At 32.4% G+C, this 16,362-nt stretch overlaps 1 protein-coding gene across 4 annotated transcripts in view; it reads left to right on the top strand.

The window, feature by feature from the left end:
• LOC119837030 (inactive dipeptidyl peptidase 10) overlaps positions 1-16,362 on the top strand; it is a 154,659-nt gene that overhangs the window by 47,627 nt on the left and 90,670 nt on the right. For 2 of the 4 annotated variants that reach the window (XM_038362514.1, XM_038362512.1), the window contains exon 1: positions 11,146-11,266. The exons of 1 other annotated variant lie outside the window; for it this stretch is intronic. The gene's annotated coding sequence lies outside the window, so the exon portion shown is untranslated. Of the gene's footprint in view, positions 1-11,137; positions 11,267-16,362 lie in introns of those variants that run through there. One more of the 4 variants, XM_038362510.1, reaches the window with a different exon arrangement.

The following is a 16,362-nucleotide window of genomic DNA, read 5'->3' on the forward strand; positions in this document are numbered from 1 at the left end:
GAGGTTAATAACGGAGCAAATTAATGTTAATCACAAATAACTGTCATACACTGTTTTAAGATGATATTTTAAACATTCGACACACAATTGATTACTAAATGTGTGCAATTTAGCGTCATTGTTCATGTCACGTTACGTTTAACTTTGTTATCATTATTCCTGCTTAATTATATGTGAGAGTAACTCTGTCTGTCTGTTCTTCCCGCTTAAAGCACAGAACCGATTTAGATGTCATTTGGTATAGGGATAGTTTGAAACCCGAGATATAGAATTGATTTTATCCTGGATACCAACCTTTAACTTTGACTACACGAGCGAAACCACGGGATAAAAGTCAGTGATTAATAAAAACAAAACAGAATAATTTATAATCATTTAATTAATTATTGCACTTGCATAATCCATTTGTGTTTTTTCTTCTATTTTTTGTGTCGGTGTAAATAATAATGGTTGGCTAACCTAAACAAAATAAATTCTACTAATATCCAACTAATATTATAAATGCGAAAGTTTGTAAGGATGTGTGTGTGTTTGTTGAAACACTTCAACTTTCACGCAAAAACTACTGAATTAGTTGCAATGAAATTTGGTACATGGATAGCTGGACAACTGGAAAAACATATAGGCAACTTTTTATCCCGATATTCCTATGGGATACGGACTTACGCGGGTGAAACCGCGGGGCGCAGCTAGTACGAATATAAATCATGAAACATACTTTATTAACAAACTGTAATACATCGTGATATCTCGTTTCATTTTGGGTTACAGAATATTTTCCGTTATTAGCTACATTCAGCCAAAGAAAATACATTTGATTCGTTCTGCTATCCCCCGGGAACCGTTGCTCGGCGCCCGGATACGGGATGGATGTGAAATATTTTATACTAGCTGAAATCTGCGGCTGCACTCGCGTGGTATCTGGCTAAAATGAAACCTGTGTATAATCCAGACTATATATCTCTGTAGAAGAAAGAAATTTCTTTCTTTCTTTCTAAAATTGATCTTTCCATATATCTCTGTATGAAATTTCATCCAGATCCCAATACAGATTTATACGTGAAAGTGTAACAAACATCGATACATCCAACCTTTAGCATTTATAATTTTAGTCGCATGTAGGATTTTCTATAACATTGGCTAAATATCCTAAGTAAAGTATTCATTAAACTCAATTGTGGTCTAACATCTCTAAAAATTGCTGCAATGTAAGGACCATACAGAACTTCACCATATCAAATACAAATGAGCTTAGAAATTTAGAATCTCTATATAATTGAAAAAGTCTTTCACTCGACTGCGACAGAAGTCGGGTAATGTGTTTCAAGTGTACCATTTCTTTCGCTTGCCCTGCCAGAACATATGTGATACACGAGTAGGCTTTTTAAATACATAAAATGGCGCCAACACACAAACATATGTGGGTTTAGTTTTTTTTCTTACCCTAGCTATATGGATATCAAATGAAAGATACTAAAAATGCCGTTACAATAATATTTAAAGATAACATTTGGAGTTTTTCTTTTCCTTATTATAATTCGTAATAAATCTCAAAGTTTTAATCATTTTGCAGTTAGCGTTGTCACGAGCAAACTAAAAGAAAAGTTTTTTATAGGAAGAACTGGCTTCGTCACTTTAAATTTCAGTGCATTTCGAGAAAAAATAAAAACACCCAAATGGTTCTTTTATGTAGATGTCTTGTCTTCTCTAAATATTCACAACCCTTGGGGGTTGGCCCGCAATGCGGTGTCTATTACAATATCATTTTTACTGAACACCGAATACTCTTTAATATAAAATACATTTTTGCGCACTTTTGTATCATTGAGGTAATATTAGTTATCCTTATTTATTTTTTAATATTGTAAATGTGAGAGTGGAAAATTGCAAAATTTATTTTACAAAACGATTCAAAAGGGGCTACTGAAAGTCAGCGCTGCGCATTGCGCGTAGCACATGCTGATTAGTTACCCTTTTTAACACCACACCGATTAGTCATAAGTTCATTTCTTAATTTTAATTTAACTGTGTGTAAATATGGTGGTGTTAAATAAATAAAAAAAATGTAAGTTCGATTACGGAATCATTTTTTTTATATGATTCCAATTTTACTTATCATTTATGTCGCTAGGAAGCGATTCCTAAAAACTACTGAACCTATGTACCTATGTTAATGATATTTTGTTTCATATTTCCTATACAAGTAGAGTAAAATGAAGACTAGAAATACTATATTATGTGTTTACTTCTGGCAGTAACATATTTTTATATAGAAAATAACATAATTCTTTCTAACTAATAAAACCGCTAAACGAAACGAAACCCAGTATTAATTGGACCATACAGAAGGCAATATTTGTCTAATCTTTAAATTCAAATAGATAATTCAAATAAAATCATCTAAGTCGCTTAGAAATTAAAAAAATTTTTAACGGCGGAGTCTCCCCGTGACCACGCTCGCTGTAAAGTGTTCGAAACGTCGGGTTAATAATATAATGAATAAATCGCGTAAAAAATCCGTTTTTAATTTCTGAATGTATAATACTCGCGTAAAAACAAACACGAGAAAATACTATCATCTAAGTCGGTTCAACAAGTCAAAATATCTGAGATCAAGTCCAATTCGATCTCTCTTTTTTGTAGTCGGATGAAATATATAGACACGAAAAATACTTGCAATATAAGAAGGCGGTACGCGAAGACGAGTCTCTATCAGCGAGGGTCGGCGAATATATTAATAAAAGTATTATTATAGGTGTATGAAAACACCTTTTTAACATCATTCGACCTTTACACGCAATAAAAGTTCTCTGCAATATTCAACCGCACATATTTAAAAGTTTTTTTTAAAACAAAAACCTCATGTTTATTGGCTATAAATTCCATCCTTCCGGAGGTCGTAATTTAACGAGTAAATTGCTTTTTTAGCAAATGTGTCCGAAAAAACACGATATTTCCATTAAATTTAACTGAACATCGATAAGAGATTGTTGAAGTTAAAAAATTTTGCAGGGAACTTTTAAATATATTAAAATTGGATATTAGCTTTTGTGTGACGATCGATAAACTTTTGATTAATTAAAAATGACTTCCATCTGGTCTAGTACTCCTTGTATTACAGTATAGAGTGTATAGGTTTTTCTCCTTTCCGTATGGTAAAAGCTTTTATAAAAAGTGTTGGTATTTTATTTTATACATTACTTACACAATGCCGTAGTTTAATAGAAAAAGTATATTTAAATAGTCTCTCAAATTATACATATAGACAAACATAATAACAATTTTGAGTACATACTTCTTAATGCTCATATGCTAGCCCCCGAACCCGGTTGCATTAACCTTACCTCTATAATATAACCCTTACTACAATGTTATTTCAAACTATATATAGAATTATTTGGGGCGCATGTGTAATGCATATATTATTTGCATATTATAATTTAATACAATGAATAAATGACAATATTCAACGATAAATATAAACACAGGCTTGTGAAATTTAATATCGTCCGATTTTATTGAAGCTCCTAGTTTAAAGCACAGATCTAATGAATATTTGGATTTTAGCAATAAAAGTTCATTTAAAACATGAATTGAAATAGGAAAAAGAATAAAAAAGCAAAAGCCTATTTCCTTCTCCTCGCCCTTCCCAGGCCATTCCTTCTTTCCAGTCATCAATCCTTTCCTTATCCCTTATCAAAGAATTTCTATCCTAGCTAATTTTATAATGCAATACATTATTCACATATGTTCGATTTTTATATAAAACGAGTTAAATCGATTTTGATAAAATAGTATAGTGATTGATTATAGGGCCAGTTTCACAACTTGGTGATACAGTCACGTATAGTTCAGTTTATTTAATCCCACATATTGGTCAGTTTATATGACGAAAGCTTTTAAAATAAATGTCTTTAATTTCTCCATTTTCTATTTATGTCTTAAGACACAAACGTTATAAAAAAGGTTTGATACTGTTATTCGATAAGTCGCTGCTTTTAGCATATAATAGGACCTTATCTCTTATCCTATCCTACTAATCCTACTAATATTATAAATGCGAAAGTTTGTAAGGATGTGTGTGTGTTTGTTGCTCTTTCACGTAAAAACTACTGATCCGATTGCAACGAAATTTGGTACGTAGCAACTGGACAACTGGTATAACATATAGGCAACTATTTATCCCGATATTTCTACGGGATACGGACTAACGCGGGTGAAACCGCGGGGCGCAGCTAGTATCATATATTTTCAACGGCAGTTGTTGGATATCTGTAATTTTGCATTCATACCGCAACCTGAGCTTACCGGGCTATTTTGTTAAGTTATACTTTACACCTCTTCACGTGCCGGCGCCAGAACATACTCCTGATGAGAATTACAATAGATATTTTAAGCTAAACGTTGCGTAGCTTCGCACGCGTGGATACAATAAATTATCATGGTACAAACTTTCAACCCCTATTTTATCCCCTTGGGGGTAGGCAGGGGGGGTAGAATTTATTAAAATTTCTTCTTAGTCGATGCTTCCATCATAATATCTATCTGCATGCCAAATTTCAGCCCGATCCGTTCAGTGGTTTGGGCTATGCGTTGATATATCACTATGCCAGTTAGTCCCTCGAGTTATATATATTTAGATGCTGTTGTTAAAACTCAAAAGTAAACATTTATTTATATATTCACACTCCTTCCAGTAGCAACTTCGGATCGATATAACATAGTTTCACCATTTACCACCAGCCCGTATTGAAGTTTCTACATCTTCGAAATGTCAAAGTAAGAACTATTATAAGTTGTTGTTTCTGCCTTAGTTTGTACAATAAACAATTATAAATAAATAAATGTAGGCATTCATATTGTGTGCTTTTTAACTTCAAAACATGACATTAACCATTAACAAAGTCTTCACAGTCTCAAAGTACGTTAAACTTTTTCGTCTCACGTTAACCGACGTTACTTAAGGTTATGGGTTTTTGTAGATTCGACTTATCTGGGTAATGGAGTGGAACTCCCTTGATGTGCTTTTCAATTCTGCGGGTTTATAGGCCGCATTATGGGGATTGAGGTTCATTAATTAAATATAAAAAATCGGTCAAGAGCGAGTGTTATTCGTACTCCGTAAAAATTTTAGCTAAGCAGCACAAAAAGGTGACCCATCCAATTTATGATTGTGCCAAGGTTGCTTAACTACGTTTTGTTATTAGTTGTTGTTATAGCAGCAAGAGAAATACACGTTTCATGAGGTACAGCACGACAGACGTACAGACAGACAGTCAGAGTGACATATGATATGGATATAGAAATCTTAGTCTCGGAGTTCCATTTACCCTTTATCACTTACGAACTACCAATTTAGTATTTTAGGGTAAGGCCTAAAAGACTCAATTTTCTATGTATTTATTTTTCAGGTCAATAAAAAAGGTATACCTACACATCCCACGAATATAGCAGTGACGGAAACAAACGAAACTTCAACTAGCGACTAGATCTCTAGATTAAAAAAATGCGCAGAAGATCTTTATGATCTTCATAAACCCATTTCAATTTTAAACCGATTATAAAACCGATAACTTCATGTGCTTATAACAGAGAGTCTAGAATAGAGTTAAAAAAACTACATGTCTCTTGCTCTTATATAGAGTATACGTAAGGATATTATATAATCCTGGCGATCTTAATCAGGATAATAAACTCATGCCATTATTATTACTTCACCAGTCTTTGATAAGTGAACGAAGTTTGAATTAAATCTGTACTTTTAAGTAGGTCATAATGGAGTCCAAAGTACGCTTACATACTACCATACAAACATGCAAGTGAAGCGTATAAAAGTGTGTTAAAAAGCACTACTTTTCACGCAGTCGGGCAAAAATACTAGTCATAAAGTTCATGCTATTAATTTAAGCTTAATCGAGTTCGCTTTGCGTACAAAAGTTGAATTTTTGAGAGCAAAGTCGATCGCTGAGAGAAATTGTTAATTAAACTTCTAGCAGTTATTATTGGTTTTAACTGACTTCAAAAAACGATTTTTCAGTTGTTAAGTTATATATAAATAGATTTTGTATTTTGACGGTTAATTATATTAAATAACTAGTGCACGCGCCTTCGCACGCATAAAATCGAAGCAGTTTAATAGATTTTATTATACATATTTATTATAAACCTTCCTCGTGAATCACTCGATCTATTAAAATAAAACCAAATCAAAATCCGTTGCGTAGTTTTAAAGATTTAAGCATACATATATACAGTCGCGAGGATCGACTTGCTTTATACTGTGTGGTGATAAAGTTTTTTTTTTTTTTATGTCACAGTCGGCAATGGAGCTGGTGGGTCGCCGATAAGGTCCGTTACAGACCTTACGCCTCTACAAATGGATTGCCGACTTTTTGGGAAGGGATTAAGAAGGGATTGGCGAGAGGAATAAAGGAAAGGACTGGGAAGGGAAGGAAAAGGATATGGGCCTCCGGCTCCCCCACTCACCGAACGAAACACAGCAGAATGCTATTTCACGCCGGTCTTCTGTGGGGGTGTGGTACTTCCCCGGTGCGAGCTGGCCCAATTCGTGCCGAAGCGTGCTCGACTACCACATTCAGATTTTGTTGGTTCATTTCGTTTTGTAATCCGGCAGTAATTACCGTCAATAATAAAGTAATGATATAATTGATATATCAAGTTACCTATTTATTTAATCTAATTTTTATTATTATTAATAAGTGAAAGGACTCCTGAATGTTTTTATATGTTATTATGAATTGGGGTATATAATTGCTACAAACGTCAAAAAAATTTGAGAAATCATTTATTATTAAATAATAACAAATTTTGTTATTTGTACCTCAAATGTAATATGTTTGAATAAAAATAACGTATGCCCTTAATATCATAATATGATATAGAACGCCAACCTCTTTTTGCAATCGGTTAAAATAATATTAGCTACACCATACATCTTAATAAAACTGAGAAAAGTATTTGATGCTTATCGGAACCAAATGAACCTATTTATACAGATATTGCGTCTGGCAATACGCAAAAAGCCTTGCGAGCACTTGATCTAGAAAACCAATGTTTTGCTTAGGTCCATAAAACTACAAAATATTAAAATATCTTGTACGCTCAACAAATTGTATACTTTCTTTTTAACCATGTTTTTTTTAGTTTTCTTCTATATACAATCCTGTTGAAGAGTTAAATAAATTTTACATTTTTCCCTAAAATATCTAATCCAATAATCTCTCCTAACTATGGTTTACATAAAAGTTCGTAGCGAAATGAAATCTGATGAGAAAAAGTTTAATCTTCACTGGAATATGAATCAAATGTCACCCATTCACACCACTCCCTCGAGAAATTACCGTAGTATTATAGTTATGTTATCTGTGGCAGGACCGTTAGCAGCAAAAGGTTCAGCATTTGCAAATCTTCATTTTCACATTACTCAACAATGCAAAATGTATGCAATATATTTATTATCTATTTAAAAAGTTTGTTATTGATTGTTTTAACATCACATGTCATAACAACTTAATTCCGCAATAATACTTTTTAGTCTAAAAGTATATTATAACTAGCTGCGCCCCGCGGTTTCACCCGCGTAAGTCCGTATCCCGTAGGAATATCGGGATAAAAAATAGATGTTGGCCGATTCTCAGACCTACCCAATATGCTTACCAAATTTCAGAGGAATCGGTCAAGCCGTTTCGGAGGAGTATGGCAACGAAAACTATGACACGAGAATTTTATATATATAGATTTATAAAATTAAAAATCTTCGTAGATAATAAATTTGCTTAGAAATATAAATATATTATAACACTTAATTAATCCTTTTAAACAAATGTAATATCAGATTACTTACATTAATTAAAATTAATAATTATAGACATATAAATTAATGTCGTATCATTGTTTAGGTTCTTGCTTTAGCGACCTCTATATTTTTCTCTGAGAACTATAAATTGTAGGTGCTGCCACCTAATTCTGAAATCCGTTGGCAGAAACTGCAGGGCATGGGAAAACAAGGAATTTGTAATAGTTCATACAATCTCCGATAGGTGGCGCATTTTCAAAAAACTATGTTTTACATTTTATGATCTTTTCACCAATAGATGTCTCTTAAAGAGTCTCGTTTTGATTATATATTATAGATGGAGCCGCAAAATATTTCAAAGGCTGGAATATAAAATTGTACTTATGTTAACATGGAATATTTTTATAATAGGTAACTAATAAAGAAAACTTTAAGGAAATTATTTAAGCGTGGCGATCCTAATCAAGACAAGATAAACTCATGAAATAATTGTTTCATCACCCTTGATAAGTATACAAAATGCGCATAAAATCTTTCTGTTTCAGTGGATCAAAATCGGATTGGATTTTAAATGAGTCGGTAACATATAAACATTCAAGAAAAGTTACTAAAACACGCTTTTATTAATAAATCGGTTACGAAGTTTTTGAGTAAAGAATAAATAATAGCAAAAACCCATAAGCATAATATTAAATATTATCCTAAAAATATAACTTGGTCCATACCACATCCTTCGAAATAAGTTAGACAAATTGCTACAAACATAAGCTTATTATAAACACAGATATAGCTTGTACATAGTCAAGGATCTCTCATTATATTCGGAAATTCCGTCCGAAAATTGTTCAAACATCGAAGTTATTAAGAGCCAGGCGGCAACAGTTTGTCTGGTTTTCTTTATAAATACAATTATAATATAAAATATATTATATAAGATACTAGATTCGTGAGATATACTAGATGTTAAAATGTAATCAAATTAAAAATATATAAAAATCTCTGGGATGATGTTTGACTTTCAGAAAACAATTTGTAATTAAAAATGCAAATAGATATAAAAAAATAAACAACTCAAACCTCTTCTCTGTAAAATATTAGGTAGTAATCTATGCTAATATTATAAAGCTGAAGAGTTAGTTTGTTTGTTCGAACGCACTAATCTCAGGAACTACAGTTCCAATTTGAAAGATTCTTTCAATGTTAGATAGCCCATTTATTGATGAAGGCAGGCAAGGCAGAGGCTATATATGTAGCACGGGCGAAGCCGGATCGCTACTATTAGTTATAAAGAAGCTATTTCTTTCCCAAATGGTGGTAGCTAAAGGATGTGATAGAACAATTGAAAAGGGCTACTAAATATACTTGAATAAGTGCTGTTTTTGCTAGTCTGTACATAAATCGTAAATGTGAATCTGGTCTGTCTGTGGCGCTTTCCCATCTTATCGACTTATCCAACCTAATTGACATGGAGAATTTTTAAACCCCGAGTTAATAAGAACCCATAAGGCGGAAATATGGAAACAAAATTCTGAGACTCTCTTCACAAATTGACTAGTTATATACCAAAACCTTCCGCGAGAACCATGCCATTCATTTGTGAAAACAGAATGATAATCGGTAAAGTAGTTTTTGAGTTTGTCGCAAACATACAGCGAGATGCAGGGAAAGATTTTGTTTTATATTATGTTCTAATGATATCTAAAAATTGTCATAAAATAATTATTTAATGAACCAAACGTAACCTTTAAGAATTTTATAGGATCATATTTCGATTTTTCAGTTTACTATATACCCTAATACATAACAATCTAAAAATATTTACAAATTTACCGTTACATGTATAAAGAAAATCGTGTTTAGAAATTAAAAACTTTTCAACGGATTTTAAACGCGATTTATTCATTATATTATTAACCCGACGTTTCGAACACTTTACAGCGAACGTGGTCACGGGGAGACAAAATCGTGTTTGTTAGAACAATAAATACTCAAGAACGGGTTACGTGATTTTAATATATATATATATATATATATATATATTAATGAAACCCGTTTTCCTTGGTCACGGCATCACACGTGAATGGCTGGACCGATTTCGCTATTTCTTTTTTTGTTGTATTTGTTATTAAAGGAGAAGGTTCTTACGGAAAATATTAAGAAAATCTCTCTGTACATTTAATTTTGCATATTTTAAAATCGCGAGTAACAAATGTCAATGTCATTCACAGCCATAGATTATATTTATATAAGGAGTTGAAATAGGGAGATGAAAGTGATATAACCGAATACCACGAGGGCGAAGCCGCGGGCGGAAAGCTAGTTTACGATAGTCGCGGACGTATTTTAACCAGCTCCCGTGGCCCCTTCACTCAAGTGGCTCGACGGAACACAGTGGGGTTTTGGTCGGTAAGAATCCGACATAACTCACGGCTCCTTCCCTGGGGACCGTGGGTATCTATGCAAGATTTCCCCACTATAATAAAAAGGCATTAGCTTGAAAAAAATCTTTTTAACCATGAAAAAGTTAGTTAACAAACACTAAAAATAAAGTCGAATCGATAAACTACTCTCTTTTTGAAGTCTGAAATACAAAAACACATAAAGATAGAAGGAAAGAAAACATTCATTGTGAAACTAACATTAATGAAATAAAAAAACAATAAAGCCAAAGATAAAAGCAACGTTAAAATACTAAAACAAGATAAAAATCAATTCTTTGGCAAAAATGGGACTAACTCAGTATACTGTTGCGGCAGATACAGCTCAGCACTGGTTTTCAGAAACTCCAAAAATAATAAAATATAAAAAATTAATAAACATAAAACTTAAAAAAATACCGACCTTTTAATTTAGGAAAAATAATCCTATCACCCGCCAACACTTTATTTTAATAAATTATAACTCAATAAACTATTTTAATTAATGCTAGCTGTTCAGCCCGACTTCGCGCGTGGTACACACATAGCCTATACTCAGGAATCACCTACATAATCTTACCGTCCTGTAGTTCCTAAGATAAACGAGCTTAAACAAACTTCTCAGCTTGACATTATTACTAGAAAGATGAGCATAAATAGACAAAATACGACGTAAATAAAACAATATTTTCAACCCATAATAACCTAAGAATAATTCCTACTCTTTTACAACTCTAGTAGTATCAGAAAACACTAAGACCAAAACAATTACTATCAATTACAATCCAGCAAGAGGTGACACCCATCATGAGAATATGTTGTAAATAATTCACTCCATTATATATTAGAATATATAAGAGTCAAATGTTTTATTACAAGGGGGTGGAAACCACCCCCAGTCGTCAGTCTGTCGCCGGCCTCGCACGGATGAAGACGTGTGTCCCGCTCGCAAAAATAACACGAAAATATATATAAAATTAGTGATGTAGTTGGTGCATACTTTCATATATTTTTAGTTGCCAATCTATTTAAGGTAATATAGGGTTTCTAAGACTTTGAGCTCATTACATTAATATTGTGGGATATTTTTATATGTACTGTATTTTAATAAGATTTATGGCGATAAGAAATTATTGTTAATGAAGATATAATCTCACAGTTAATGATGCTTAGTTGTTATAAGTTGTAAATTTTGACAGAGGCTATTACGTGGCTTCTTATTTAATTATATAAAAAATGGTATTTAGTGCCTTGTCCAGTATTTACAAAATTATACAGTATAACAAATACATTGTATAATGAATAGTTATCTATTTTGTGGGGAACTTTACGAAATAATACGCAGTCTATATTTACATACAATTTCAACGTAGCTGCCTTTTCTATATCATTATTACACAAATATATTTTATATTGTTTACTGATGACAGATATAATATTAGAACTTTCATATTTAATCCAGACGATTTTATGTTTAAATTCATTGGATACTGACGGACCCGTGGTGTATATTTGGCCTATATTACTTAGGGATCACGTATATCAAAAGCAAAAGAATTTTCTAAATCAGTTAAGTAGTTCCTGAGATAAGCACGTTCAAATAAACAAAATCAATTCAGCTTTACTATTGAGACATAAAATGTAAATGAGGAATAGATTTATTAATTTACACGAATGTGTACCACGGGCGAAGTCGGGGCGGGCAGCTAGTTAAATAAAAATAAACCATACAATATTGCGAATCATAGATGCAATGTCATCCTATAATTTATTAATACCGCGTTTTATAGTGCCTAATTTATAAAAATATAAATATATTTTACAAGAATAACTCATTTATTAAACGATTCTCAGTCTAACCTTTCAAAAGAAATGCATTTGACTGACGAAAATGGAAATGTTTATATGTTTATTTTCTTTAAAAAAAAAAAAAAAACCTATCAAAACTCTTATGTTTTCACAAATGACATTTTTTTTTGTTTGTAATTTTTTAAGTTGCTTATCCTTATTACATGCATTTTAAATAATTAAATTATTATAAACAATCATGGCGCGGAATTCGAATCTGCACCGTCGTCATTTTCTTTCTCTTTTTATTATCTGTTTTCTATTTCATTTCCTTTTTTAACGAACTGAAGTTAACGTCATTGTGAGATTGTGACCAAGGTTATCCTTGCATAAATTAAAAACCAACATGATATGTCCTTCGTCTGGCCACACATAACTATAATACTATAAATATGTAAATATTTATAAAATCAACTAAACCCACTACTTCAACTTATACAGAGTATCTTTGTGGTGTTTGGTGTGCTTTGTTGAATGTTAATATGTATTTTCTTTTAAAATAAATTAAAAAATAAACAAATGGAAAATATAGACCTCCTATATTGTTTGCTTCAAACACATGAAAAATAAAAAACTACGTACATAATCTAGTAATCGTACAATATTTAAAGCGATATTTAAATCTAGACTATTAAGTATTCAGGCTAGAACTTATTGTGTTATAGCCTAACTGAATTGGTTCCGTCCCAAGTTCCAATTAGGGACAGAACGCCGTCTGTTTATTACTCAAGATTCGATCTTATTCGATTGTAAAGTTATATCTTTTGTACATTGTATATTATAATATTACTAGCTGACACGGCAAACGCTGTTCTCCCTTACTCTTATCATTTAGGGGTATGAAAAATAGATGTTGGCCGATTCTTACACATACCCAATATGCACACAAAATTTCATAAGAATCGGTGCATTCGTTTCGGAGGAGTTTAGCAAGGAAAACTGTCACACGAAAATTTTATATATTAGATCTACAACTAGCGATGCGCCGCGATCGATACAGTGGTTTCTGTGTTAAAGCAAACAAACAAACCTCAGCTCTATATTATTATTATTGATGGGATTTTTGTGTGAAGATAGTTGGATATATAAGCAACTTCCAATTTAATAGTCACAGAACTGTGGATAGTTATTGATGTATATTCATTATTCTCTGTTACTACGACCACATACGACGTGTGCTATTTTTCACTCAATAACTGTTCGGTCCTTTACCGACATACAAATGTCAAACAATTAACATCAGCATCATCAAATTTAAATATATCATCTCATCTATTTAGATATTAATCAATACTTATCCCCCACCCCTATTTTAAATCATACTTCTAGCTCTTAATTCCCTAGCTTTACTTTTATTCGATTCTAAATGTATTTTAATTACAGACAACGACCTGTTTCGGAAGCCTATTTTCGGGTTGGAATGCTTTTTATTCTGTACATCTAAAACTCTAAGAACCTAGGATGTATGATTTGATCCGATACCGAAATTAAATATTAAATAAACATATAATATCTGGAAAGGAAGTTTCTGAAAAACCTTTTCTAGTTTTACGATTATTACGATTATTTCAATTTTTATTTTAAGTAATTATAACGATCATCATTCTTATTTATTGTGATTTATTTATTTCTGTTATTGATATTGTTTGTCATTATTTTCTTATTTTTACACATTTTTCATTTTAATCTAAGACATTCGTTTAATAAATAAGTTAATTAAATTATTAGGCAGTTCTCTTATATGTTTTAGTATATGGTTAAATATTGTTATACACATTACACTGGCATTATTTTGGTTAAATGCTGATCGAGTTTCTGGGTTTTAAACATTCGAAAACAAAAAGAACTCGGTCACTATTTGCCCAAAAAAAAAAGTCGTCCGTGTCCTTGCCCATAAAGTCGATTACCTAGTCAAACACCTGCCCCACTAATCACTCAATCTTGCCTAGAATCAATTACTTTAACATCAGCCCCATACTCCGCTCTACTACGCAATTGGCGACCTTGTTTGAACAAGGATACACCAAAAATGATGTATAGCCACCATACATAAATTATAAATAACATTTACGCGATTTTCTCAAAATATTTACGTTTCGCTGAGCGATGAGCGAAACGGTGAAATTAATTCATAATTTATCAAAATTTCAGGGCGGAATGCGAGCTATTTTTATCATATTATTTATGTATACCATACTGGATAAAGACTTGCCTTACAATTTACGTGTTATCTTGTTGTGGGGTTATAACTGCATCGTATAAAGCAAAGTTGCTTCCTGATGAATAAACATAATAATAATAACCATTGATACGCAATTAAATCAATTGTAATAAACCACTTAACCATCGAGGCTTTACGTGATCATTGAAATTTACGTTTAAGTGCATTAAAATAAATAATTTTTTAGTGATCAATGGAAATTAAACTAGACTCGATATAAAGCCTAAAAGCTTACTTCAAAGGATAGGAATTCCACATATTTTATATTATCGGATATCAATTTGATATCAATCGATTGCGAGTTTGTTTGTGTGAAATGTTTTTGGGACATATAACAATATGTTATTAATGTAGCTATCTCAGTTATATTAAACTGATAACTTTCAATATCAATCCCGCCGTTGCAATGTTGCTAACACATCACACTAAAATACTAACAATAAAACATGAGAGTGGTATAAATTAAAGCATATTTTGTTAGTAAAATGTTTAACTGTAATTCTTTGCTTATTTCGTTGCTTGCGGCGGCCATTTTGTTTTTTTTTAAAGCTATTTTAACCTTTTTGGCACTAGTAATTAAATGCAGTTGCCAAAATGTGTTTACACAGGCTTACACACACGTTAAATATAGGTACCCATTATGTAAGGTAATTAATAAATGAAATAAAAAATCACTGCACTAGCTCTACCGTGCAGCTTCACCCGCAACGAGCCCGCGTACAAAAGCATATGTATCCGATACATAAACTGTTCGTTGGTTTGTTGTTTGTTTCACTGAACGAGCTGGTTTCGTGTGTCAGAGTAAAATAACATACATATTAACAAACTTTCGCGCTAATAAAATAAGTAGGATACGACTCGCTGTCGCCCGCGTCTGTGTGTTTATCAAGATTGTTTCTTCATGTCAATGGGTCATTAGACTCAAAATATAATTAACAGATGAGCACTGTTGGGTCAGTAGTTTGGACCTCGGACTTAAATTAAGTTCCAGAGGCGAGAAATAAGGCACAAATAGATTTTTTCCATTTATCTGCACATTATTCACATCACCATCGCTGGAAACGGTTAAGATAAAATCGTAACCGCCATGTCCGAGAATCAAAAGATCGACACGTGACATCTGCTAACCTGTACTGCCAGCCTGATCCGTCATAGGAGGCCTGTGTCCCAATAGTGGGAATATATAATAATGATAGTGGAAATATACATCATAGTGGACAATAAAGCTGGTGGCGCCTACCATCGCCAATAAAAATTCGAACAGGTTTAAAGTCGATGCAGATAGATGGCGGACTTTAAACTAGAAAAGGGTTAAGAAAAGATTGCTGAGAGGAATATATGAAAGGACTGGAAAGGGTAAGGAAAAGGATATGGGCCTCCGGTTCTATATGGGCTGATAATGACGCATTCCAATAATTTTCATCAAAGGCTCATACAATTCAATTATCAATAGTCATATTACATAATATCATATCAATACTGCAATGTCAAGTTACTATAATTAAACTTGCGATAACAGCATAACATATAATATATTCTAACATATGAATATACTGCGAGAGAACTTGTATAACCCTTCTTTCGCAGTCGGTATGAATCAATAACTGCCCTGTTTTATGTATTGAACGAATGATGTAGATATAAAATTATTTCATGTACTGAATAAAATTTGATGAGAATTTATGTGTATTCTATTTTTGAAAGCGTCTTTTTGTAATAAATACAAGGCGAAATCATACAATTTACCTGCGACTTATGTATTACTAGCTGGTCGCCCCGACTTCGCCCGTGGTACACATAAAACCCAGGACACGGTGGTGAAAGAATTTTTGAAATACACCCAGTGGCTTTTTAATGAAAATGTTACAAACATATAAAAATATAGAAACAAAATTTTCCTCCCCATAGTATTAGTGTAGATGTCATTATAGATTTAATAGAAGCCTTAATTACTTTTTGTCACATATTATCAATTTGATTGAATACTTACTTACTTACTTACTCCTGTGGCGCTGAAACCCCGAAGTGGGTCTTGGCCTCCGAGACGAGAACTCTCCATC

The sequence above is a fragment of the Zerene cesonia genome, chromosome 26, assembly GCF_012273895.1.
Source record: "Zerene cesonia ecotype Mississippi chromosome 26, Zerene_cesonia_1.1, whole genome shotgun sequence".
Classification (NCBI taxonomy): Eukaryota; Metazoa; Arthropoda; class Insecta; order Lepidoptera; family Pieridae; genus Zerene; species Zerene cesonia.